The following is a 25727-nucleotide window of genomic DNA, read 5'->3' as shown; positions in this document are numbered from 1 at the left end:
ACCAAGGATACAGAACCCCTCGGAGTAAGAAGGGCCCACTGAACTATGCTAAGTGTTGTACTGCAGGGTAGGAAGGTAGAGGCAGGATGGAGACGTGGTGAGATAAAGCTGCAGAGGGTAGCAGGAGCCAGTCTCAAGGAGCCTTTTGAGGTTAAGGAGTCTAGACATCACTGAGAAGAAAATTGGGACACATGAGTTTAGGCCAAGGAGTGTCATTATCATACTTGCATGATGGGATAGAGATGGGATGAGGGAAGGAGCAGGATATTAGCTACCTGTTTTAGATAGAGCCTGGCCATAGATACCAGACACTATGCTAAATAGTATGTTTGTTTCTCGTGTACGGGGTGAACCCCTGATAGAATCTCACCACCACCTTCATTTTACATTATGAGTAGATTGAGGCTTAGGGAGATAAGTATTGGTAACTTCCTCCAAGGTCACAGAGCTAATAACTGGTCAATATGTCTGACCCCTGAGTCCTGGTGGTATCCAGGACTGAGTCATGACTATGTTTGTACCATTAAGTTATTTGTGCTACAAAACAGATCTCTAATCCCCTTAGCAACACTCTAAAAATGAATGATCCTCATGTCACAGGTGAGAAAACTGAGGCTCTGATAGCAAGTATTATCTTCAGGGTCATACACTAGAAATTGGCAGAGCCACCGTGCAAACTTGTGTCTGCTATGTCTTTGCTCCTGGATCCCGCTCTTTGTTGTGAGAGCTCATAGCAAACACATCTAAGAAATGTTCCTACTTTAGTGTGTAGCAGAAGTCAGCAAACTTTTTTCTATAAAGGGACAGATAATGAATATTTTAAGTTTCTCAGCCCTTCCGGTCTTTGTGCAGCTACTCAACTCTACCACTGTAGCTTGAAATCTGTACAGGAAGTGGCATGGTTATGTTTCAATAAAACTTTATTTACAAAAACAAGCAGTGGGCCATACTTACTAACTCCTAGTAAGAAACATCTAAAAAGCAAAATCACCCTTCCTTGACCAGTTATGACTTTGGTAAAAAAATTAACTTAATTATGCCATCAATTATTTAGAATAACCTATTTAACCATCCTATTGTACTTGGAATATTTAGGGATTTATCTTCTTTTTGTTTTTTGTCTTGATTTTTGCTAAATAGATAATGCTGCTCCAGAGCCTTTGCTTTCATAAGTTTTTTCCTTCAAAATTATGTTCTTGGGATAAATTTCCAGTAGTGGAATTACTGTTTAAAGGGTATGAACATTTTTATAGGTATCTATGAAATTATATTTTCATTTGAAGCATGTTAAGTGAACACCCTCCACACTCCTTTCATTCTTCCCACACAGCCCTACATTTTGGTAATTATTATTATTCATCCTCAAAAATCCCCCTTCCAATGTTTTGAATGTAGAACCAAAACTGATTGAAATATTAATTTCAATAAGCAAAATGGTGCCCGATGAACGGATGGAAGAAATATGCTAAAGTAGAAAATGCTTGGGGATAAGTGGCTAAAATTTCTCATGAGTACTACAGATTTCTCTGCTTGCCTTCCTCAATGTTAAACATGTGGAACATTCTGTTTCCTAGGATTTATCTGATTCTCCTTGAAAGTGTTGAAACAAACTGATATCCGTAGTCAAGTCTGCTATTGTCTGAAGAATTGTGTAGCCTGCCTTTGGGTGAACAAATTTAAACCCCCTCCAAAAGCAATTTCAGTGTTTCTTTGATTTTCTTGACTGTTTAGGGTAGGAAGTGAGGTGGAAGAAAATATTTTTTCCAATAAACAGATATTTCATAACAAGTCTCAAGTAGTGACAAAAAATAAATGTCATATACTGTCAAAGAAAAGTATATCCAAATGATTGATGGTGCCCTTGTCCTTTTAATCTTACAACTATCTTCCAAACCTATGCCTTTTTCGTCACCCTCACTCCCTTCAGTAAGGCTATCCTCTCGTGAGACTATTACAATACCTTCTTCTATGTTCTCTTTGCTTTTAGGGGTACCAAGTCTAATTATTCCCCCCAAATCCAACCAAACTTGTCTTGCTAAAATCCCCTCCTTGTGAGGGTGCTCCCCTGCCTGACAACTCTACTGGCCCCTCAGTGCCTATAAGACAGCGTTCCCACAATCCAGTTCCTACCTACATTTCCTTTCATATCTCTCACCCCTTCTTTTCAGTCAACCCCCTCAAAGCTTCGCGCAAATGCTTACCTTTTCTTTGACAAATTATGGCCTTTCACAAACAAACATGTGTATAAAGGGCATCACTCCAAAATAGCTTGCCCAGGAGCTCATAAAGGGTTCTGGGTGACTTGGTGTTATAAACACAAGCTCCCAGACAAACTCCAGATCACTTGAATCAGAATCTCAAGGTTAAGAATTAAGATTTTATTTTGTGCAAGTTCTCCAAAGAGTTCACTTACTTGTTTGGTTTGGGAATCACTGCATAGGCTGACCCATGTTTTGGAATGCCATGTTCTCACTCCTGGCAAATTTCAGCTCATTCTTGAAGATCCCATTTAAATTTAACTCCTTTGGGAGTCTTCCCAAAGACATCTCTACTATCCCAAACACAAAATCAATACTGTCTCACTCTTTCCTCTCACAGGACTTTATCTTCACTCCTTTATTATTCTATTTGTTGCACTTTGCTGTTTGAGTCTTGCCCTTTTTTTCTCCATGAGAAAATGCCCTCTGTGTCAATAGCAACAAGCGTTCAAGAAGAATGACATACAGAAGGTGGGATGAATTGCGTTGGGGAGTTAAACCATCTCTGATCTAGACATTATGGAGAACTCCTGGGAGGCTTAAGGGTAAGGAAGCCCCCACCCTTAAGGAACTTGTAAGTTCCTCAGAAAAGCTGTTCTCCATTTGTCCTTCTGGGATGCCCTACTGGCCCTATGGCTACTCAGTCCTGGCACCGGTGAACACACTTACAGGGTTTCTCAGCTGACTCTCCCTGGGAAGCATGTTTTCCATGGGCAGGGTCTACAGCTTCTTCATCTCTGTATTCACATCACATATAGTGTCTGATTCTCCTGAATTTTTGTGTGGTTCATAATTTCTGGAATCTAAGATGTTGACATCAGTGTGACATAGTACTTAAGAGCCTGAGCTTTGGAGTTAGAGCCTTGCGTTCAAATCCCAGCCACTGGGCACAGTGTGATCTTGAACTGATTACTTAACCTGCTGTGCCTCAGTTTCCTCTTCAGCAAAATTGGAATAATAATAATAATACTTATCAAGTTTTCATCAGGATTAAATAGGTATTGGCATACCACTTATCACTTAGTAAACAATGAGAAAATGTTGACTCTTATTAACACTATGGTTAGTATTTTTTCCATGGGTTCCCCAAGTCTTCTTTGTGGTCAGTCACTCAACTTCTGAATACTGAGGTGTTGCCTGGAATTCCAATGCCCACACGCTGCTGCTATAACCACCCACAGGCATCTGTCATATTATGAAACATTAGGACCCCAGCAAGGTCCCAACACCATCCCTCCCCTTGCCTTTCTGCTCCATACAGCCTGAGAGTGCCAGTAAGAGTACCATTAAGTCGTGCTGAGTTAGCATGAAAGTGCACTGTATACAGTACTGTGCAAACATAAGATACTGCTATCATTTTACTCCTTGGCTGGGCTTTAAATTCTTTGTTGGCAGAGACCGTTCTGTCACACACACTCAACCTATTCTTCTTGACTTTAGGAACCTCACAAACAATGAACAATAAAGTGTATTTAAGAAGAACTGAGCATGAATTCTCCTGCCCTGAACTTCAGACTTTTCTGGAATAGCATAGGTCATGCTGAGAAAATAAGAATTTGTGATGAAGGCTTAAGTGGTGCCCTTCAGTTTACTGAGGAAGCCTTACTCTATATCTGTTCAGTGACCTGAAGCTGCTTCTAAATTAGCTATGTTCTTCAGAACATGCATAATATGCTTTCTGTCCAATTTTAAGATTTGTACCTTTTTCTCACTGTGGTTCAAAAGTGATTTAAAATTTATGGGAGGCAAGTCTTTGAACCTAGCCATGAAAAAAAAAAAAAACGTTCTACCTAAAACAGATAGGAATAAAATACCAAATTAAAAAAAAAAAAAGAAAAACTAAGATCAGGATGCAAAATTCTTAATCAGTGCTAGAGAGAGCCTCTGCTGTAAAATTAAAAAAATAAATAAATGACCCATAGGGCTTCAAATGAATGGCCTACCTCTCTGAACGTACAGAGGAGATGAATGATTTTTCGTATGGTAATTGCTTCATTGCTTACAGTTTGTTTTATTTTTGCACTTGTCTTACTCTGTGTCTTGGTCAGTTGAGGCTGCTATAACAAATTATAGACTGGGGGCTTAAACAACAGAAATAATTATATTTCTCACACTTCTGGAGGCTGGAGGTCCAAGTTCAGGGAGCCAGTGAATACTTGTGTGAAAGTGCGAAATTACTTATCCTATGCATGACTTTGTAACCTTATATATAAAATAAGAATGATAATAGAACCAATCTTATGGGGTAGTTGTGAAGCTTAAATGAATGTGTGCATGTGAAATATTTAGAAAATTGCTTGGCACGCAATGCTATTTAAGTGTCAGCTGTAATATTAATGTTACTGTTAATATCTTCTAGAGTTGTAAGATTGAGAGCTGATATTGTATGAAAAAAATGGTGCTGGGAGGATTTTTAAACTTAGTTGATATGATACCTTTCTGATTCTCTTCGCTCTACTCTTCTCTGTGACTAACACTTCTCTGGAGGATTTAAAAAGCAATGGAGGTGTCAGATGAGTGCATTAGCATTTTCTAGCATTGCTAATTACCAGGTACATTCATCTCCCGCACCACAATACATGCTTGCACAGAGCCGAATGTATGTATTATTCCCTATATGTCAGGTATTTGCAATCTCTACTTCATTTAGTCTTTAGCACAACTTAGTGAAAGAGGCATTGGCCTCACCTCTTTAGATATGAGAAAACTGAGTCTCAGAGGGGTGAAAGACCTTGCCCAAATACAATCAACTTCATACAGAAGAATTGGAAATTCACCCCAGGTTTTCTGAGTGAACTTCAGAGCCCGTGCTCCCTCTGGCACATCATGCCCTAAGCAAGACTCTTGTGATTCCAGCTGTCTAGGTGTTTCTATGTATAAACTGAAGGTGTCAGTGATCTAGAAATAGGCCATCCATCAATGGGTGCCATCTGTAGGGCTGTGTCCCGAGCAATGCTCAGTTCCACTTGAGAAGTTGCATTCCTACAAACTCATTAACTCCTCCCTTCCAGTCCTCTCTCCATTTCTAGAAGTGCTTCCATAGAGCTCCATCTAGTGCTACTGGGCAGGGCGAGTCAGCATGAGTGGAGGATTAAAGACAGCAGTCGCTCAGGCTTCTTTTGGTAGATTCTTCCTCAGCACGCCTTCCAGGTGGTCCTCAAAGCCAGCTAGCAGTGTTGGATGCCGGGGGCAGCCAGGAAGGAGGATGAGTGTCACTCTACTTCTCCTGATGAATCTATATATTCCTACCCACACCTAAAAGAAACCATCTCTTTTAAATTCACAAAGTGTACATCTTATTACCTAAATGGGCTTCCTTTCTCACCATTTATGTATGTATGTATGTATGTGTGTGTGTGTGTGTGTGTGTGTATATATATATATAATTTTTGTTTTTTTATTTCTCTGCCTTTGCCCATGCTGCTCCCTTATCTTGTAACACCCTTCATACCTTTAAGCCTGACTAATATTCTTTGAGATTTCCTCAATCTGAAGACTATGGTAAGTGATTCTACTCTGTGCTCCTGGGGTCTACCTTATTTCAAGAAGTACTATGTAGCTACAGTGATCAAGACAGTGTAGTATTGGAGAAATAACAGAAAAACAATTGAATGGAATAGAAAAGAGACCCTAGAAATAGACCCACACAAATATATTCACCTAACCTTTTGCGAGGGGAAAAAGGAAATTCAATGGAGAAAGAAAATTCTTTTCAACAAATGGTACTGAAACAACTGAGTATCCACATCCACACACAGAAAATGAACCTAGATACAGATCTTATACTCTTCACAAAAATGATCTCAAAATGGATCATAGACCTAAATGTAAAACACAAAACGATAAAACTTCTAGAAGACAACATAGGAGAAAATCTAGATGACTTTTGACAATGACCTTTTACATGCAACACCAAAAGCATAATCTATGAAAGAAAAAACCAGTAAATTGGATTACATTAAAATTAAAAACATCTGCTCTGTAAAAGACACTATTAGGAGAATGAAAATACAGACCACAGGCTGGGAGAAAATACTTGCAAAACACAAATCTCACAAATGTCTTCTATAAAAAATATACAAAGAAATCCTAAAACTCAACATCAGGAAAACAAAAAACCTAATTGAAAAATGGACCCAAAACGTTAACAGACATCTTACCAAAGAAAATGTACAGATGGCAAGTAAATATATGAAAAGATGCTCTACATCATATGTTATAGATGTTTATAGCAGTTGTATTCATGATTGCCCAAACCTGGAAACAACAAAGATGTCTTTCAGTAGGGGAATGGATAAACTGTGGTACATCTAGACAATGGAATATTATTCAATAAAAAGAGCTATCATATCATAGAAAGACACAGAGGAAACTTAAACGCATATTGCTAAGTAAAAGAAGCTTGTTCAGAAAAAAACACAAAAAACACCTACATAGTATATGATTACAAGTATATGACTTTCTGGAAAAAGAACGGGAAGAGATTGTGGTTTCTCTGTTGCAGGCTGACACCAGACTTGTGCTCATCCACTCTTGATTTTTGTGCTTACATAAGTAAAACAGGGACTCCAGGAAGGCTCACGTCAAGGAGTACTTCCCAGAATTTCTGCTGCCAGTGTCCTTGTCCCGGCAGTAAGCCACAGCCACCCCCTGCCTCTGCAGAAGACCCGCCAACACTAGCAGGAACTCAGTCATGCAGCGTGAAGAATGATCTTAAGGGTGGTATTTACACTCAACCTTCAGTGATTTCAGAGACTTGGAGAAAGGGGAATAGAACCAATATTTGAACCATGATGTCATGAGATTATGTACAGCACAGGCACATACGTGGCTGGGAAGTGTCTATGGGTTGATTCCTTTGTGAATTGTATGGAGCTGACACGGCTGAAACCCACAATGACCCAGACAAGTACAGAAGCTTGTGCTGAAAGTGGCTGCTGCCCCTTTGTGAGCTCGTAGAATTGTGGAACTGAAGAGCCAGTGTGGATCTTGGATATCACCTTTTCCAAGCCTCATATATCTCATCCAAACTCTGAAGGAAAGAAGAGGCAGATCACCATATGATCTATTCAGTTTCAATTTCAAAGGATGCTGCTGCTGATCAAAGGATACCTGAAGGACATTGCATGATACTTTCCAATTTGTGTGACAAGACCCAACTTCCACTTCTCCCTTGTCTGTGACTTCTGATATCATTACTTGAGTACAAAATATATTTAAGGGACAAAGTTAAAATAGACATTGTAATAAGAAGTATATCTTTCAGGGGGCCTCTGAGGTGCCGCGAGCAGCTGGAGCAGAGCTGGGCTGCTGCTGGAGCTCCATGATTCACTTCCTGGGTGACAAGGGGCTGCTGGGCAGGGGCCAAGGCAGGTAGTAGCCCTCAGAGACGGCAGCGCAGGGGTGCTTCTACCAGCTGTGTGACTGACGGGGTCTTGGTGCTCAGCCAGGTGTCAGGCCAGAGCCTCTGAGGTGGGAGAGCCGAGTTCAGGACATTGGTCCACCAGAGACCTCCCGGCTCCACATAATCTCAAACGGCGAAAGCCCAGAGATTGCCAACTCAATGCCAAGACCCAGTACCACTCAACAACCAGCAAGCTCCAGTGCTGGACACCCTATGCCAAACAACTAGCAAGACAGGAACACAACCCCACCCATTAGCAGAGAGGCTGTGCAAAATCATAATAAGGTCACAGACACCCCAATACACACCACCGGACACGGTCCTGCCCACCAGAAAGACAAGATCCAGCCTCATTCACCAAAACACAGGCACCAGTCCCCTCCAGCAGGAAGCCTACACAACCCACTGAACCAACCTTAGCCACTGGGGGCAGACACCAAAAACAACGGGAACTACGGACCTGCAGCCTGTGAAAAGGAGACCCCAAACACAGAAAGTTAAGCAAAATGAGAAGACAGAGAAATACGCAGCAGATGAAGGAGCAAGGTAAAAACCCACCAGACCAAACAAATGAAGAGGAAATAAGCAGTCTACCTGAAAAAGAATTCAGAGTAATGATAGTAAAGATGATCCAAAATCTTGGAAATAGAATGGAGAAAATACAAGAAATGTTTAACAAGGACCTAGAAGAACTAAAGAGCAAACAAACAATGATGAACAACACAATAAATGAAGTTAAAAATTCTCTAGAAGGAATCAACAGCAGAATAACTGAGGCAGAAGAACAGATAAGTGACCCGGAAGATAAAATAGTGGAAATAATTACTGCAAAGCAGAGTAAAGAAAAAAGAGTGAAAAAAATTGAGGACAGTCTCAGAGACCTCTGGGACAACATTAAATGCACCAACGTTCGAATTATAGGGGTCCCAGAAGAAGAAGAGAAAAAGAAAGGGACTGAGAAAACATTTGAAGAGATTATAGTTGAAAACCTCCCTAATACGGGAAAGGAAGTAGGCAATCAAGTCCAGGAAGCGCAGAGAGAACCATACAGGATAAATTAAAGGAGAAACACGCCAAGACACATACTAATGAAACTATCAAAAATTAAATACAAAGAAAAAATATTAAAAGCAGCAAGGGAAAAGCAACAATTAACATAAAAGGGAATCCCCATAAGGTTAACAACTGATCTTTCAGCAGAAACTCTGCAAGCCAGAAGGGTGTGGCAGGACATATTTAAAGTGATGAAAGGGAAAAGCCTACAACCAAGATTACTCTACCCAGCAAGGATCTCATTCAGATTCGAGGGAGAAATAACCTTTACAGATAAGCAGAAGCTAAGAGCATTCAGCACCTCAAACCAGCTTTACAACAAATGCTATAGGAACTTCTCTAGGCAGGAAATACAACAGGAGAAAAAGACCTACAATAAAAAACCCAAAACAATTAAGAAAATGGTAATAGGAACATACATATTGATAATTACCTTAAATGTAAATGGATTCAATGCTCCCACCAAAAGACATAGACTGGCTGAATGGATACAAAAGCAAGACCCATATATAGGCTGTCTACAAGAGTTCCACTTCAGACGTAGGGACACATACAGACCGAAAGTGAGAGGATGGAAAAAAGACATTCCATGCAATTGGAAATCAAAAGAAAGCTGGAGTAGCAATTCTCATATCAGACAAAATAGACTTTAAAATAAAGACTATTACAAGAGACAAAGAAAGACACTACGTAATGATCAAAGGATCAATCCAAGAAGAAGATAGAACAATTGTAAATATTTATGCACTCAACATAGGAGCACCTCAATACATAAGGCAAATACTAACAGCCATAAAAGGGGAAATCGACAGTAACACAATAATAGTAGGGGACTTTAACACCCCCCTTTCACCAATGGACAGATGACCCAGACAGAAAATTAATAAGGAAACACAAGCTTTAAATAACACATTAAACACGATGGACTTAATTGATATTTATAGGACATTCCATCCAAAAACAACAGAATACACATTCTTCTCAAGTGCTCATGGAACATTTTCCAGGATAGATCATATCTGGGGTCACACATCAAGCCTTGGTAAATTTAAGAAAATTGAAATCATATCAAGTATCTTTTCTGACCACAACGCTATGAGACTAGATACCAATTACAGGAAAATACCTGTAAAAAATACAAACACATGGAGGCTAAACAATACACTACTAAATAACCAAGAGATCACTGAAGAAATCAGAGGAAATCAAAAAAATATCTAGAAACAAATGACAATGAAAACACGACGACCCAAAACCTCTGGGATGCTGCAAAAGCAGTTCTAAGAGGGAAGTTTATAGCAATGCAATCCCACATCAAGAAACAGAAAACATCTCTAAAAAACAACCTAACCTTACACCTAAAGCAATTAGAGAAAGAAGAACAAAAAAACTCCAAAGTTAGCAGAAGGAAAAAAATTATAAAGATCGGATCAGAAATAAATGAAAAATAAATGAAGGAAATGATAGCAAAGATCAATAAAACTAAAAGCTGGTTCTTTGAGAAGATAAACAAAATTGATAAAACATTAGCCAGACTCCTCAAGAAAAAAAGGGAGAAGAATTAGAAATGAAAAAGGAGAAGTAACAACTGACACTGCAGAAATACAAAGGATCATGAGAAATTACTACAAGCAGCTATATGCCAATGAAATGGACAACCTGGAATAAAAGGACAAATTCTTAGAAAAGCACAACCTGCCGAGACTGAACCAGGAAGAAATAGAAAATATAAGCAGACCAATTACAAGTACCGAAATTGAAACTGTTATTAAAAATCTTCCAACCGACAAAAGCCCAGGACCAGATGGCATCACTGGTAAATTCTATCAAACATTTAGAGAAGAGCTAACACCTATCTTTCTCAAACTCTTCCAAAATTTAGCAAAGGGAGAAACACTCCCACACTCATTCTACGAGGCCATCATCACCCTGATACCAAAAACAGGCAAAGATGTCACCAAAAAAGAAAGCTACAGGCTAATATCACTGATGAACATACATGCAAAAACCCTTAACAAAATACTAGCAAGCAGAATCGAACAGCACATTAAAAGGATCATACACCATGATCAAGTGGGGTTTATCCCAGGAATACAAGGATTCTTAATATATGCAAATCAACGTGATAAAACATATTAACAAATTGAAGGAGAGAAACCATATGATCATCTCAATAGATGCAGAAAAAGCTTTTGACAAAATTCAACACCCATTTATGATTAAAAACCCTCCAGAAAGTAGGCATAGAGGGAACTTACCTCAACATGATAAAGGCCATATATGACAAACCCACAGTCAACATCTTTCTCATGGTGAAAAATTGAAACTATTTCCACTAAGATCAAGAACAAGACAAGGTTGGCCACTACTCACCACTATTATTCAACACAGTTTTGGAAGTTTTAGCCACAGCAGTCAGAGAAGACAAAGAAATAAAAGGAACCCAAATCAGAAAAGAAGATGTAAAACTGTCATTGTTTCAGACAGCATGTTACTATACACAGAGAATCTTAAAGATGCTACCAGAAAACTACTAGAGCTAATCAATGAATTTGGTAAAGTAGCAGGATACAAAATTAATGCACAGAAATCTCTGGCATTCCTATACACTGGTGATGAAAAATCTGAAAAAGAAATTAAGGAAACACTCCCATTTACCACTGCAACAAAAAGAATAAAATACCTAGGAATAAACCTACCTAAGGAGACAAAAGACCTGTATGCAGAAAACTATAAGACACCGATGAAAGAAATTAAAGATAATACAAACAGATGGAGAGACATACCATGTCCTTGGATTGGAAGAATCAACATTGTGAATATGACTATACTACTCAAAGCAATCTACAGATTCAGTGCAATCCCTATCAGACTACCAATGGCATTTTTCACAGAACCAGAACAAAAAATTTCACAATCTGTATGGAAACACAGAAGTCCCCAAATAGCCAAAGCAATGTTGAAAAAGAAAAACAGAACTGGAGGAATCAGGCTCCTGGGCTCCAGACTGTACACTGGTACAGAAACAGAAATATAGATCAGTGGAACAGGATAGAAAGCCCAGAGATAAACCGACACACATATGATCAACTTATTTTTGGTAAAGGAGGCAAGAATATACAGTGGCAGCCTCTTCAATAAGCGGTCCTGGGAAAACTGCACAGCTACACCTAAAAGAATGAAGTTAGAACACTCCCTAACACCATACACAAAAATAAATTCAAAATGGATTAAAGACCTAAATGTAAGACCAGACACTAGAAAACTCTTAGAGGAAAACATAGGCAGAACACTCTATGGCATAAATCACAGCAAGATCCTTTTTGACCCACCTCCTACAGAAATGGAAATAAAAATAAACAAATGGGACCTAATGAAACTTAAAAGCTTTTGCACAGCAAAGGAAACCATGAACAAAACGAAAAGACAACCCTCAGAATGGGAGAAAATATTTGCAGATGAAGCAACTGAGAAAGGATTAATCTCCAAAATATACAAGCAGTTCAAGCAGCTCAGTATCAAAAAAGCAAACAACCCAATCCAAAAATGGGCAGAAGACCTAAATAGACATTTCTCCGAAGAAGATATACAGGTTGCCAACAAACACATGAAAGGATGCTCAACATCACAAATCATTAGAGAAATGCAAATTAAAACTACAATGAGGTATCACCTCACACCAGTCAGAACGTCCATCATCAAACAATCTACAAACAATAAATGCTGGAGAGGGTGTGGAGAAAAGGGAACCCTCTTGCACTGTTGGTGGGAATGTAAATTGATACAGCCACTGTGAAGAACAGTATGGAAGTTCCTTAAAAAACTAAAAATAGCTCTACCATACGACCCAGCAATCCCACTACTGGGCATATACCCTGAGAAATCCATAATTCAAAATGAGTCATGTACCACAATGTTCATTTCAGCTCTGTTTACAGTAGCCAGGATGTGGAAACAACCTAAGTGTCCATCGACAGATGAATGGGTAAAGAAGATGTGGCACATATATACAATGGAATATTACTCAGCCGTAAAAAGAAACGAAATTGAGTTATTTGTAGTGAGGTGGATGGACCTAGAGTCTGTCATACGGAGTGAAGTAAGTCAGAAGGAGAAAAACAAATACCGTATGCTAACGCATATATATGGAATCTAAAAAAAAAAAAGAAAAAACATGGTCATGAAGAACCTAGGGGCAGATGGGAGTAGAGATGCAGACCTACTAGAGAATGGACTTGACATGGGGAGGGGGAAGGGTAAGCTGGCACAAAGTGTGAGAGTGTTAGTGTATATATGGACATATATACACTACCAAATGTAAAATAAATAGCTATTGGGAAGCAGTCACCTAGCACAGGGAGATCGGCACCACCTGGAGGGGTGGGATACGGAGGGTGGGAGGGAGCCGCAAGAGTGAGGAGATATGGAGATATATGTATATGTATAGCTGATTCACTTTGTTGTAAAGCAGAAACTAACACACCATTGTAAAGCAATTATACTCCAACAAAGATGTTAAAAAAAAAGATATGTGGGGAGATAATAAATTTAAGAAAAATGGAATAGGACAGGTATGCTATTGTAAATGGAGTTGATGTTTTGGTCTATTTTCCGGTTATTTTCTGCTAGTATATAAAAATACAAGTTAGGTTTTGTTTTCTACAAATCTTGTGTCATAGGAACTTGCTAATTTACTGTTCCTCGTAGTTGTTTGGTAGAGGGGCCGCGGAGCTTTCAACGTAAACGTTATCCATCTGCAAATGGAAGTAGCTTAACCTTCTCCTTTTCATATTTATACATTTTCTTTTTCATGCTTTTCTTTTTAATGGCTAGAGCTCCAGTAGAATGTTGAATTGTAGTGGTAAGAGTAGAGGCATCCTTGCTTGTTCCCAGTCTTAGGAAGAAAATATTTGATATTTCATTCTTAAGTATGATGGTAAATGTAGATTTTTTTTAGAGTGTTCTTTATTAGAGAGAAGAAGTTCCGTTTTATTCCTAGAGTGCTGAGAGCTTTCATGAGTGGATTGTTGACTTTTATCAAATGTTATTTATACATCTGGCAAAAAAAATCACATTTTTCTCCTTTGTTATGATTGTGAATTGTATTGATTGATTTTAAAATATTATATCAAGTTCAAATTCTTAGGATCATGATACAGTATCCTTATAGATTTCTGAAATCAATTTGCTAATATTTGTTAAACATTTTTACATTAATGATCATGAGGAATATTGGTCTATGATTTTCCTTTTTAATAATGTTTTTGTCAGATGTTAATATTGAGTTGATGCAGGTTTTACAATACAAGTTAGTTATTTTCTGAAAGGATGGTGTAATATTCATATTCTTTCTTACTGAAGTGTTTGAGATAATTGACCAGTGAAGCCATTTAGAACTGAATTTGTGTGTGCGCATGTATGTCTTTAATAGATATAAGTTTAGTCAGGTTTTCTGTTTCATTTTTAGTCAGTTTTGGTAAATTGCATTTTCCAAAGTATTTGTCCATTTCATCTTAGATGTCAAGTTTATCGGCATAAAGCTGTTAATAATCTCAATCTTTTAACATGTATAGGATTGTAGTAATAATCCCTCTTTCATTACTATAATTTTTATTCTCTGTCTTCATCAGTTTAGCTAAGTTTTTGTCAATTTTGATGATTTTTTTGAAAGCATCACATCTTGGCTTTCCTCTGTTATTCGGTTGTGTTCCATTTATTGATTTATGCTCCTATAAATATTATTTATTTCCTCTTACTTACACTGAAATTACTGTTCTCATTGTTTTTCTAATTTCTTAGGGTAGAATATTAGCTCATTGTTTAGACTGTTTACATTTCTAATATTAGCATTTAAATCTATAAATTTCTCACCATTCGTTGCTTTATTTGCATCACACATAGTTTATTATATTTTCTTTATAATTATCTTCAAAATATTTTCTAATTTCCCTTGTGCTTTCTTTTTGATGGATTGTTTAGAAATATTTTGTTTAATTTCCAAACATTTGGGGTTTTCCAGATGTGTTATTTTTATTGATTTCAAATTACATTGTTCTCAAAGTACATGACTACATTTCTTCTACATATATTGAGACTTGTTTTGTGGTCAGGCATATGTTCTATTTTGGTGAACATACCTTGTGCACCTATGTAAGGCATCATGTTCTTTAGGTTTTAATTAATTTTTGGAGGTTGATAGTACTGTTCCGGTCATCAAAACAGTATGGTACCGGTACAAAAACAGACATATAGATCAGTGGAAGAGGATAGAGAGCCCAGAAGTAAACCCACACACTTATGGTTAATTAACCTATGACAAAGGAGGCAAGAAAATACAGTGGCAAAAAGTCTTTTCAATAAGTGCTGCTGGGAAAACTGGACAGCTTACATATAAAAGAATGAAATTAGAAGACTCCCTAACACCATATACAAAAATAAACTCAAAATGGCTTAAAGACCTAAATGTAAGACTAGCTACTCTAAAACTCCTAGAGGAAAACATAGGCAGAATATTCTTTGACATAAATCACAGCAATATTTTTTTCGATCCGTATCCTAAATATTCATTCAATAGTGTTTTTCTAGTTGTTCTGTCAGCTGTTGAGAGTGGAGTATTAAAATCTTATTTGATTGTAATAGAATTATTTATTTCTCCCTATAATTCCATCAGTGTTTGCTTTACGTATTTCCAGCCTCTGTTATTTTGGGATATAGATATTTGTGATTGTTATAAGTCTTCTGATAAATTAATCTTTTTAATTATGAAGTGATTTTCTTTATCTCTGTTTTAACTTTGTCTTGATCTTGTCTCTGTTATAACTCTTTTCCTACTTTATGGATTGTTAATGTAGCCTCTCTAGCCTTCTCAAGCTTACTTTGTTAAATTATAAATTGTGAAATAAATTACTTCAATATCTAGTAGCTTAAAACAGTAAACATTTATCATCTCAAGCGGTTTAGCTGAGTGATTCTGCTTCAAGAATCTGCTTCATGAAGTTGCAGCAAAGCTGTTGTCCAAGGCTGCACTCATCTCAAGACTCTGCTTGGGCTGAAAAAATCCACTTCTAAACCCACTCAAGTGGTTGTCGGTTGGTCTCAGTTCCTCATGACCTATTGAACTGCGGGCCTCAGTCTCTCATCATGTGGGCTTTCTATAGTTTGTCTGAGTGTCCTCAAGGTATGGCAGGTAGCTGTCTTCCACAGAGCAAGCTGATGAGAGAAAGAGACAGAGAGAGAGAGATTGACTGAGAGATTAAGAACCCACAATGGAAGCCACAGATTTTTATAAGCTCATCATAGAAGCTCTCCTGCCATATTATATTTATCAGAAACAAGTCAGCAATTCTAGCCCACTCTCAAGGGGAGGAGATTACACAGGGCATGAATACGAGGAGGCAAGGATCTTTGGCAACCATCTTAGAGACAACCAACCACATTGTTCTTATAGTTATCTTTTTAATGCCTATTTACCTGCAACCTACCTGTGTCTTTTAATTTAAAGTGATTCTCCTGTAGACAGTGTAAAGTGGAGTCTTGTATTTTTATCCAGTCTAAAAGTCTTTTACTGGAATATTTATATATTAACGTTCAATGTAATTATTGATATGGTTATTGACAATTAAGTTTACTGCTTTCTGTTTGCATCGTCTTTTGTTATTGTTCCCTTTTCCTTCCTGCTTTTGAATTATTTGAATACTTTTAGACTCTAATGTATCTATTGGATTTTTAGCTTTACTTCTTTACATTATTTTTTAGTGATTGTTCTGGGGATTGGCATATATATCTTTAATCTTTCACATTCTACCTAGTGTTAATATAGTAACAATTTGACATAAAATGTAGAAACCTTGCAGTCACGTAGGTCTATTCACTACTCCCTTTCTAGTCTATGTACTATAGTTGTCATTATATATACACATAATTCCAACAAAACAATGTTATAATTTTGCTTTACGTAGTCATATGTAAATTAAATAATTTAAAAGGGAAATAGTCTTCCATTTTTACCCAATTATTTACTTCTTCAAATGCTCCCCATTTCTTTTTGAAGATCCTGATTTCCATCTGGTATTATTTCCTTTCAGCCCAAAGAACTTCTTTTAGTATTTCTAGCAGTATAGGTTTGCTGGGGACAAATTCCTACCATTTTCCCTTGTATGAAGTTGTTTTTATTTCACTGTCTTCTGGTCTCCATGGTTTCTGAGGAGTAGTCTGTGTTACTTCAAATCACAGTTTCCCTGTATGTAATGTTTCATTTCTCTCTGACTCTCTTGAAGGTTTTCTCTTGATGTGTGGTTTTCAACATTTTGACTATGGTATGTGGTGGTGATGTACCTAGGTGTGAGTAACCCGTAAGAATCAAATGAAAAATCACAGAAATTGAAAGCAGATGTAAGCTACTGGGGAGCAATATTAAGTTGGCTTCCACAGCGACCCAGCTTAATGGGCTTGTTGAGAAAATCTACCACCCAATACATAGGGCAAATGGGATCTGAATCTGCAGGGTAGGAAATGCGATTTACAGTGTATTTGTACTTTATCATTTCTAAGTGAAGTTACTCTCAGTATGAAATATATAAAAGAGAAGCATAATCTAAAGAGGCTTGGACCTTGGATCTCAGTCCAGCTCTAATATCCATTAATGTAGACAAACCACACTCCCTCACTGGGCTGCCAATTTCTATGCATAAATCTTGGGGTTTCCAGTAGGTAACTACTAAGTGCTTTTTTTCTTTCTGTGTTTCTAGAACTGTTTAAGGCTACAAAAGCTCAAAAGGAGAAAACGACTGGGTATATTTTGCCAACATCTCTTCTAAACCCACATTGCTGCATTGTGCTCCTTTAGCTGATGAAGGAAAGTAGAGATGTTCATCTTCAAACCAAATATAAAATTAAGTCATCTGTTCACTGAACTCCTTAACCATGTTACTCTTGAAATTAAAGGGTCTGTCATATCCAGCCTCCCCAGATGAATTTGTGGGGTTTTTTTTTTTTTTTCTTGGTGGAGTACAATCTGTCCCTATGTCTTATTTTTTTAAATGGTTAAAGATGTGCTCCTTGTATAAACAAACTCTTGTAGCCATAGTAACAGGAAACAAAGCGGCCCAGGCAATGATGAGCATGGGCCAAGAGATCTTTTTAATCTGAAAGAATCTATGCTTTTGCTATTTTGGTCAAGTTTAATTTCTGTAGAAATTTTTCGTTCTTTTAGATAAAAATATAGACTGGTAGACCTATGATTGTTATTACAAGTTTAAACTTATTTAAAATCAGATGAATTAAAAAGTTTAAGGCTACCTCGGAGATCAATTCCCCTAATTTGCTAAGGTAACTATAGCCCATACTAAAATGAGTGCACCAAGGAAAGGAGATAGAAAAGTATTTAATGATGGCTTGCTAAGTGCCAGCCCTTTATGTGTGCTACCTAACACGTGTAATCAGACAACTGTGCGGGATAGTTACATTTATTTGCACTTTAGAGATAAAATTAAGGCTCAGAGATATTAAGTTGCTTACTCAAGGTCACATAGGACAGCTTATAAACTGTTGTGTGTAGTTTATAAGCTGTAGAGGCAGGGTTCAAATCCAGGTCTCTGTGACTCCCAAGTATCTGTTTTTCCCACTGGACCATGTTGCTTCCTGCTACATCATAATATAATTTTTATAGAAATAGGCTAGAACGTGAGCTTTGTGATTCCGAGACAAATGTTTTTCCGTGATTGTATTGCCCTTCCTTCTGACTCTCCTTTCGTAATCTTAGAGTGAATTTCTCCAAAGTCTAAAGATAATGGGAAAAGAGACATTGACAGTGGTTAATACTTACTGAGAGACTGTTGTGTACCTGGGATAATACTAGATGATAGATTATTGTATTTATTTCTCAAATGGACCTTTGTGTTTAGTATCATGAATGTTCTTTCATGCAGGCGCAAAACTGAGGCTTAGAAAAGTGAAATAATTTGCCAAATGACACACAGTTATTGACTGTCAGAGTCAGAACTTCAACCCAAGGGTCTATCAAATTTAAGGGGTTATTTCAGTGCATGTGCACCTGTTTGTGTTATAATTTACTTAAAGAAAATGCACCAGACTTAAGTTTACAGTTAGATGAGTTTTGACAAATACATATTCACCCAGGGAACTACCATGGCAATGAAGATGTAAAATACTTCTCTTATTCCAGAATGTTCCATCATTCCCATTTGCAGTCAAACCCCAATCTCAGCCTCAAGAAACAACTGACATAATATGTTTCTACAGATTCATGCCTGTTCTGGAATTTCATATAAATGGAATTAGGCAATACACACACTTTTAAGACTGACTACTCAAGATGACGCTCAACGAAGTGTCAGAGAGATTTATCCATGTTGTTGTGGGTATCAGTAGTTCATATCTTTTTATTGCTGATTACTATTCCATTATATGAACATACCGAAATTTGTTTTTACATTCTCCTGTTGATAGAAACAGTTAGCTATTAAAAATACAGCTGCTGTAAACATTTAAAAGATTTTTTGTATATATGCTTTTGTTACTTTTGGAAATATATCTAGGAGTGGAATTGGTCGGTTATGTGTTAGCGTATGTTTAATTTCATAAGAGGCTGCAAGTTTCTGAAGTGGTTTTATCACTTAACCCTTCCATCAGCAATGTAAGAGAGTTTAACTTGTTCCACCAACTTACCAGCATTTTCATTTTAATCATCTTATCAGGTCTGAAGTAGTGTCTTGAGGGACACACAAATTTTTCATTTCCCTCAAGGCTAATGATGTTGAGAAGCTTTTCTTGTACCTTTTGGCTACTTGTATGTGTTCTTTTGTTAAGGTTCTGTTTAATTATTTTGCCCATTTTTATTAGATTATTTGTATTTTAATGTTTTCATATGAAGGAGTTGTTTATATAATTTGGATACAAGTTCTTTGTCAGATATATATGTTGTGAATATTTTCTCCAACTTTGCCTTTTTTCTTAAAGGAGGCCTTTTAAAAATTTATTTATTTTTGGCTGCGTTGGGTCTTTGTTGCTGCGCACAGGCTTTCTCTAGTTGCGGCGAGCAGGGGCTACTCTTCATTGTGGTGCATGGGCTTCTCATTGCGGTGGCTTCTCTTGTTGTGGAGCATGGGCTCTAGGCGTGCGGGCTTCAGTAGTTGCAGCACATGGGCTCAGTAGTTGTGGCACAGGAGCTTAGTTGCTCCGTGGCTTGTGGGATCTTCCCGGACCAGGGCTCAAACCCATGTCCCCTGCATTGGCAGACAGATCCTTAACCACTGCACCACCAGAGAAATCCCTTAAAGGAGTCCTTTGATGAACAAAAGTCTTTCATTTTGATAAAATCCAATTTATCTTTCACATTTATGATTAGTGCTTTTTGTGTCCTGTCTTTGAGATCCTTACCCATGCCACTTTTGCTACAATGTTCTATTGTTTCTTTCCAGAAGTTTTATGATTGTAGCTTTACACTTAGAAAAATAATCCATCTTGAATCATTTTATGTCCTGGGTAGAGCTGTTCTAGCATTATATTTTGAGATAACATTCCTCATTAGATTGTATTTATATTTTTTCAGAAATTAATTAACTTCATCAATTTTTTTCTACTTTCTACTTCATGACTTTCTATTCTATTCCATTGATCTAGTCTTTAACCTAACCTTCTGGGACCTTTGAATTTCCATATAAATTTAAAATTAATGCCTAATTTTTACCGAAAAATTCTGCTCCAAATTTAATTAGAATTGTTCAATATATAGATCTAATTGGGAACAAATGACATCTTAGCAGTACTGAGTTTTCCAATCCACAAGCATGGTATGCCTCTTAATTTATTTACTATTTGCTCAGTTTACTTCCTAATTCAACTTCTCTCAAAAAATAATTTAAAAATTTCATTGTAGAAGTATTGTACACATTTTGTTAAAAAATTTTATAAGTATTTTATGTTTTTGATATCAAGTAAATATTTATTTAAAAATTTCAATAGTTTATTGCTAGAACATAGAAATACAATTGACTTTTGTGTATTGCCCTTTTATCCTGAAACCTTGCTGAAGTCACTTATTAACTATTGTAGTTTTTGTTTCAGTACATTTCTTATGGCTTTTTATGTACACAAGTACGTTGTATAACCCCCCCAAAACAGAATGGAAGCACAGTTTTCTACTTCTATTCCAAATTGTGTATGTTTTATATCATTTTCTTACCTTATTGTAGTGCCATTACTTCTTCAATTATATTTTCTCCCTCCTCCTCTTTCTGCTCTCCTGTAACTCCATCTACTTTGTTCATGTTAGATTATATCATATTGTCCTAAAGGTCATGGAGCCTCTGTTCATGTACTTCATGTTTTGAAAGATTTTGTTTTCCAACTGCATTGAAACATCCAGTTTCAGTTGCATCCATTCTGCCAGACTGGATGGCTATAGCAGAGGAATGAGCAAATTCCACTGACTGCAAAAATGTAGCAAAGCTTATCCTTGGTGGAGTCCCAAATGGGACTCCTTGCGCTAGGAAAACAGAATCCCTGAAGCCATCTAAGGTGAGACTTCCCTCAGCTTTAGCTCTTCCACCCTTTGCCCAGACTCAAGTATGGCCCTTTCATCTCTCAACTCTGTAACCCATCTTGTTTCTGGAGAGTCTTGCAGGGTCTCCAGGTAAACCCATATGCTAGACATTGGGACTAGGAGGTTTATATATTTTATATAATTTCATTCTTACAATCATTCTGTGAGATAAGGAAAGTGAGACCCAGAGAGTGTAGCTTGCCTGAGGTTATATAGCTAATAAGTGGCAGAATTTATGCTGCTTCCCATCTTACTGTCTTCAAATTGCAGTTGATCTCCACCATCCTAGAGTCCTATTCAACCCCAAACTGCTTAATCATGGCCAGTTGACACAAGACCAGCCCAAGACTGGACCCTGATACCTCCAATCTTAGCAGCAGGACACAAGGCACCTTTTACCCCAGAGAAAGAATAATTCTTTTCTCAGCTAGATCTGACGTATCATAGTTTTGCCTTCCTCATAATTGTTATCGATTCCCTAGAAGTGCCGAGACAGAAGGCCATCACTCAGAGCAGGTCAAGACAATTCCTACACTGTACAGGAAGTTGTTTCAGAGACCTCTTTGGTCCTTTTAAACACATAGGTGCTTTGGTTATTCTGTGAATAAGATGATGTTCAAATGCATGCTAAAAACAAGTGGTTTTGGTGGTCAGAAAAGGGAGAGCTTGGCATGTGCTGACTTGTCAGGTAGATGGACAGGTGTGGGTGTGAATACTTTTAGTTTCAAGTATACGTTGTAATGTAGTGGGATGGATATCTGGGTGTGGTTAAAACATAATACCTGGGCTTCCCTGGTGGCACAGTGGTTGAGAGTCCGCCTGCCGATGCAGGGGACGCGGGTTCGTGCCCCGGTCCGGGAAGATCCCACGTGCCGCGGAGCGGCTGGGCCTGTGAGCCATGGCCGCTGAGCCCGCACGTCCGGAGCCTGTGCTCCGCAACGGGAGAGGCCACAACAGTGAGAGGCCCGAGTACCACAAAAAAAAAAACCCCAAAACATAATACCTTCCCCTTGGCGTTTTGCTATCCTGTGGAGTCTTACCTAAGAGAGTCCATTTCTCTAAGCCTCAGTTACCTCATTAGCACAGAGAAGGGGTTAAATTGATGAGTTCCAAGATTTCTTATAGTTCTACATTCTAGAATTGTATTATTCTATTGTCTCTCCTCTCCTCCCTCCCTCTCCAGCTCCCTGCCTCTGTCTACTTTCCTGCCCTCTACTATGAAACATGTTGTCAAGATGGCATCATTGGTTAAAATTATCCCAAATAAGGACATTAACAGCCATATATGACTATTTAAATTTACATAAGTAAATTTAACAAACAAAAAGTTTTGCTCTGGACCCCCAGAAACCCTTCTCGTATTTTAGTGATTGTTTTATCACTCTCTCCAGAGCAATTTATGGATAAGAACGTGCCCCCAAATTTTAAACATTTATGCAACTGCACAAAAGATGGTCTGCCTTTATTGATATTAATGAGAGGTCACAAATTTAAACTGTGAGCTTCCTCCAAGTGATCCAAATGGTACTAATTGACACATTTATCTGTATCTGTGGATGGGAGATAACATACTGGACTTGGAAACAAACAAAAGACCAGTCTTAATTTTGCTTCTTAATGGTTGTGTTACCTTGGGTATATAACTTAATCTTCACTGACTTGCAGTTGTTTTTATTTGCAAATGAGACACAGCATTCCCTTCGTCCTATGTCTACAATGAACATGAAGAGAGATGTTTGAGGCAGGACAAACTGGACCTCTGATCCAGTGCTGGTTCAGAGTAGGCATCAGATGTCCAGGTAAAGTTGTGAGATTTCTGTCTCTTTCATGGTTCACTCTGTCTGTGTGCTATTCCCTACAACACCTCACACTCACAAACATGCACCATGGCACAAGTAATGTGCAGAAGAAGCTCAGGCCTCAATGTTGGATTGGAGATGCCAGCGTCTGCTTTCTCACTTAAACTCCATTCATTCTCACAACACAATTGACTAGACTTTAGCTGGTGTAGCCCCTCCTTTGCCATTAAGTTACACTCCCTTAGCAGCTTTTGAGTAGCTAACCTATCCTTTTCCTTGGCCGCTTCATCAAATTTACCTGTTCTGTGGACTCCCAAGTCCTAGCCACACGTATTCACCAGCTCAGAAAGTAGTTTAGCAAATGAATAGTTGCTAACAAGATTCTCACAGTTGTAGTTGATTATAACCTACTTTATTATGCCTAGAAGCAGCTGTTTTTCCACTGGGGCTATGTTCCTCATACAAACACACTACACCCTCCTCTTACAGTAGCATTAAAAGTAGTACGAGGAATTAAAATCCGTATAGCTCTCACAGACATACTGCTGTTCATATTTTATGTGAGCGCTGACTCACTTCATTGCCCCCCCACCTTGATTTAACTGGCTTCTACTTCTTTTTTGTCCCAGTTAAACCCCTCACCATTCCAACTCTAGGTCCACTTAATGTTGAGGGTAGGAATTCTGTCTGTTTATTTGTGTATCTCCAGCATCTAGCATAGATCCTAACGCACAGGATAATGTTGAAATAAAGAGAGATATATAGAGGGGATGGGGGGAGAAACATGAGAAAAGAGACAAAGATAGAAAAGAATTAATAAATGCTTGAGTTGCAAAATGACTGGCTCAAAGCCATAGAGCTAGTATGTGGAAGAGCCAAAGTAGATTCAAGTCATTTGGTTCTAAACGTCTTTTTTTTTTTATGCGGTACACGGGCCTCTCACTGTTGTGGCCTCTCCCGTTGCGGAGCTCAGGCTCCGGACGCGCAGGCTCAGCGGCCATGGCCCACGGGCCCAGCCGCTCTGCAGCATGTGGGATCTTCCCGGACCGGGGCACGAACCCGTGTCCCCTGCATCGGCAGGCGGACTCTCAACCACTGCGCCACCAGGGAAGCCCTAAACTTCTTAATATGAGCCTGAATTCCGATGTATTTTCCTCTAGGTTTAGGGAATTTTTATAAGAAGGTTTAGACCCTGAAAGAATCTTCTACTGGATAGAGTCTGTTCGGCTCAATAGACAAACATTGAACACGCCCTTGTTCCAGACACTGTGCTTCACTCTGGGAATACAGAGAGAGCACACATGTTGCTCAAGCCCTCTGGGAAGTTGCTGTATTGAAGGTCATGCAAACATACACACATTATCAATATAATGCAAAGAAGATATTGTAGGTATGTGTGATACGGAGTGAGCACCACACAGGGTGTTTAATCTACCGTAAGGAGGCCGTGTCTGGAAGGGATGTGTAAGTGGTGCAACGAGTCACCTCGTTATTTTGCAGATGACGGCACTAAAGATCGGAGGCTCTGAAGAACTTGCCTAACGTTATGTATCTAGTAGGAGGTGAGAATTAGGGTTTGAACTAAGGAAGGTGGATCGAAAGTTTATATTAGCCACTGTACGTTAGTATAGAAACAGAGCTGGTGAATGTCATCTGCTAACTTCAGATTGTCCTAGGCTAGGCAGGTAGTTAGTAGCATGCTTGAACTAACAACCCAGTGTCTTTGCTGTAGCCCAGGGAAACCATTCAGAATGCCAATGGAAATGTATTTCTTTGAAACGCTCTGGTGTCTGCAGGTCCGGTGGACTGCTGTTCTCTGTGTCAGACACACCTGAAGATATGTCGTAACACCCTCCCCTCACATCTCCAGGGTCACTTAAAATAGACCAGTGTGCAATATTTCTCTAAGGTCCAAAGAGCCAGGCAGATAGAGCTGGGAGAGCGGCATGGCCGGCAGCCTCTTCCCATTCCTGAGGGCTGTGGTCTGCTCCTGTCTTCTTGCCTCATACCATGCTTTAAGCAACTGTTTATCCTTGGTCAGTTTCCATGGCAACCACTTCTCCCACAGTACTATCTTTTTATTATAGGAATTGCTAAAAAAATAAAAATATATGGGAAATAATTAGGAGTTTTTATTGCATTCTCTCTCCAGAGTGCGGCAGGTAGGGGAAGAGGTAGAAGGTGAAGGCTGTAAGACTCTAGCAAAAAAATTCACAGCACTGTGAGCAATTTTATTAATGCAGAAGATGTAATCTCTTAGCCAAAGTGGAGTGTGATTTCCTGTCTCTGCTGTGGAAATACGTGAATTCTCATTTTGTGGATGATTATGAGAAGTACGTGAAAGAGGTTTTACGCCTGGTATCTTAGTCCTGGACATGGTTCTGTCTGGCTTAATCCAGTTAAAGTGTTCAAGGAATTTAGTTGCTGATAGCTCTTGAATCAACAGAAACCACTGCATCCTTGTTTAGTGTTGATCAATAAGGCACTGCTTCGTCTGGGGGTCTAAACTTTTAGGCAACAAAAGCTCCTTTGGGGAGCCGTTAGGTATAAGTTGAGGTAAGAATCATCACCAGATTGGGAGTCAGGACACCTGTTTTCTCTCCCCCAAATGATAATTTTATTAGCTGTGTGATCTAGAGCAAGGCATCTAA

The sequence above is a fragment of the Delphinapterus leucas genome, chromosome 17 (genome assembly GCF_059928025.1).
Source record: "Delphinapterus leucas isolate spDelLeu-1000000601 "Yukka" chromosome 17, BTC_Dleu_Yukka2, whole genome shotgun sequence".
NCBI classification, from domain to species: Eukaryota; Metazoa; Chordata; class Mammalia; order Artiodactyla; family Monodontidae; genus Delphinapterus; species Delphinapterus leucas.
The sequence above is the reverse complement of the archived record's forward strand: the minus strand, read 5'-3'. Positions refer to the sequence as shown.